This window comes from Strix aluco, chromosome 7 (genome assembly GCF_031877795.1).
Source record: "Strix aluco isolate bStrAlu1 chromosome 7, bStrAlu1.hap1, whole genome shotgun sequence".
In the NCBI taxonomy this organism is placed as follows: Eukaryota; Metazoa; Chordata; class Aves; order Strigiformes; family Strigidae; genus Strix; species Strix aluco.
In genome coordinates this window covers 16,215,475-16,218,569 of record NC_133937.1, presented here as the reverse complement: position 1 = coordinate 16,218,569, position 3,095 = coordinate 16,215,475, and the positions used below count along the sequence as shown (strand labels likewise).

The 3,095-nt window shown below is 36.0% G+C and overlaps 1 protein-coding gene across 1 annotated transcript in view; it reads left to right on the top strand.

The window, feature by feature from the left end:
• The window catches only part of LRMDA (leucine rich melanocyte differentiation associated), a 693,930-nt gene that overhangs the window by 564,086 nt on the left and 126,749 nt on the right, over positions 1-3,095 (top strand). The window lies entirely within an intron of this gene.

The following is a 3,095-nucleotide window of genomic DNA, read 5'->3' as shown; positions in this document are numbered from 1 at the left end:
GTCCTGCTTCAGATGAGTATGCAAATTCTGGCCCTATGCAAACAGGAAAAAAAAAAAAAAATCAAAGATTGATGGAAATGGAATTGCCCTTTGTAAAGCTAAGACGATGTAGGAAATTTAACTTCTGAGGAATATATGAGTCATGTTCAAACAATGGGAAGGACTCTTAAATGCTGCTGTGCCTTAAGAAACCACTGTCAACGCAGAATTGCAGACAGTGACAAATCTTTGTATTTGCTTGGTTAGCTGAGTTTTAAACTCACAGTATCTCTGTTGATCACACAGAAACAGTAGTTTAGGAAAAAAGGTAACTCTAAGTACAGTAGAATAATTTTGGATCATTTTCATTTTATGCTGTTGTTTTGTGCACTTGGTTGTACTCCAAGCATGAATGCAAGCAGCTCTTGAAATTATCCACTGTATAACCCAGGCTTATTTTCTCTTGCTGTTTAATTTCTGTTCCATAGTAGTTTTACTTCGTCTGAAGTAATTCTGAGTTGTCTGCTTGTGGTATCAGTATTGTATCTACCCAGTTTTGTATGTTCAGGGTTGGGAAAAGGAAAATATTCTTTCCACTCCCTCTACCCACCCAGTTTAATGATCCATGCTTATATCCATAATTTTCAGGGTTCCTTTGATATTTCTACTATTATAAAATGAGGATAACTCCAACTTCTGTGAACAATATTACGATTCACAATGCATTTGTTACATTCTGTAAATGTGTATATTTTTTCTGAAAATGTAGTCTGACAGGTGGCAGATTCAACTGCTGGTGTAAAGTAAGAGGGACAGATGAGAACAGGAATGAAAGAAGGATGTCTTGTTCCTTTAGTCCATGTTCTCTTTGCTCAGTGCAAGCTGTGAGCCTCAGTACTGATAACAACAATGACTTTAATTTGGTTTTGTAATTTAATTAAGCAAATATGGCATACATTATTTTGTTTCAGAGGCTAGAATAGTACAAATTCAACATGGCATATGTTCAGTGAGTTAAGTGCCAGTGAACATGTTTTATATTGATAAAGTGAGATCAGTTCTTTGCCTGGTACTGTGTAACCTGTTTATTAGTGAGATAAAACAAAATCATTAGATTTTAGTACACGCATCTGATATTCCTATACGGTATCAAGTATGAGGGGAAATTTTAATACTATCATTGTATTTTTTAGTGGTACAACTGCTACGAGAACACCATGTGTAGATTTGGAGAAACCTGTGTTTCTAGACAGTTGCTGGGAGGCTGAAGAGAGAACTGAGGTAGACAAGGCAAGTGATTTTTTAGAAGACTGGATAATATATGTTGAGAAATTCCAGGAATTTCTGTCTGTCTTGGGTAGCCAAAGGGATGTTAGGAGGAGAGTTGATCAGACTATGTCAATAGCATTGCTTCAAGTGAACAGCAATATCAGGAATAAGATTAAGAACTTCCATCTAATTGGCAGTGGATATGAAAAGAACAAGCTGTTGTAACTGAAGTTTACACACCCAGGGTAGAAAAAAAAAGAATTTTAATGGCAATGATGATTTGTTGGAACAGATTTCCTAGAATTACAACAAACTGTACATAGACGGCAGTTTTTTAGCCAAGACTGGAAGTGCTCAGTACATGTCAGCCATGTAAGCAACCATAGTAACAGCTGAAACCAGAAAAAGTTCAACAGTCCTATAAATGAACAGTTACTCTGTCTTACAAAGGCCCTCCCCTCATCCCTGAATTGTAGTATGTCCTGAAGTTATGCAAATTTGGGGAATAGTTTCTAGAGCTGAGGGATAGACTTTGTCAAGTGCTTTCTGGATTTTATTGATAGGAACCACTAGTTAGAACATTTCTTCATAGAAAGCCTCTCAAAGAGACAGAACCCAATGCATTTTAGGACAGTATTCATTAAATCCATCACCTTAAGAAAGAAAAAGTTCTCACATACCAGTATTTCATGGCCAGTCTGAACTCCAGAAACCCACACACAGAGCTTGGAAACAGACTTTTGAGATAAAACAACTCCTCTGCTGTTTTTTCTCTCCTCTCATGCAGGGTGAAGGTATCTTCCAAATAAAATATAAAAATGGACATAATTTATTAATAAGTTCAAGAAAAGTAATTATAAAAATTAGTTAGGTTAAGTATGTTATGGAGTTCATCCACCATTTGTTATGCATTTCTAATATATAAATATGGGCAAGAAGTCTCAGGCAGCTCTGAGCTACTTTATGTAGGACATTTCTTTATTTTCGATAGAGTTAAGAAATCCTAAATCATTAACACTGCAACAGTGTTTTTTGTGTACTCCACTTTTGCCTTTGTGGTTTTTGTTTTTAACAAATTTATATAATTGTATTTTCCATAGCTATTTCTGACTGCCTCCCCCTTTCATAGTGTCTAGTGTCTCCCACTGTTTTTAGTTTATTTTGATTCGCTAAAAGCTATGTAAATATACCGATGTGTGTTCATTGGGCACTGTAGTTTAATGCTTTTGTGAGAGTTCTTATCTCTCATGACTTCGTTTATGAAGATCCTAAAATTCCTGTTGCTGTGGTTAATCATTCCCATCACAGTTTATTTTCTGAGCAGATGCTTTACAAATTAATAATATATTCGTTAATCACATGATTTATATCCCTCAAATTTCTGTATTTGTATTGTATTATGTTGTGTTAGTCATAAGGCCTAAATGCTCTTTCCATTAGAGCTCAGCTTTAAAATTGGCTGTAACTTTGCCTTCTTTTGGCTATGCACTATGGAAACAAATCTGAACATAGACACACTTTTAAAATTGTCAGCTTTCAAGATGGTTTTACATATTGACAGGTGGTAGCTGAAAAGCCAAAAGGAAGAGGCAAAGTGTGTCTTTCATACATGCTGAGTCTTCTGTCTAGGAAAGAAGTCACAGAAGAGGGAAATCTTACTTTATAAACATATGAACAGTTCATCCTGCCAACTGTCAGGGCATGAGAAAGACTCCAGTTCTTCTAATTGGGCTCCAGATGTGAAACCCTTCAGAAGATACTTTTTTCTGCCTCTTGCTCCCTCCACATCCTCACACCTTGCCAAGTTTATTTTCAGTCAGGTCATCAACTCTGTAAAGGAAGACAGA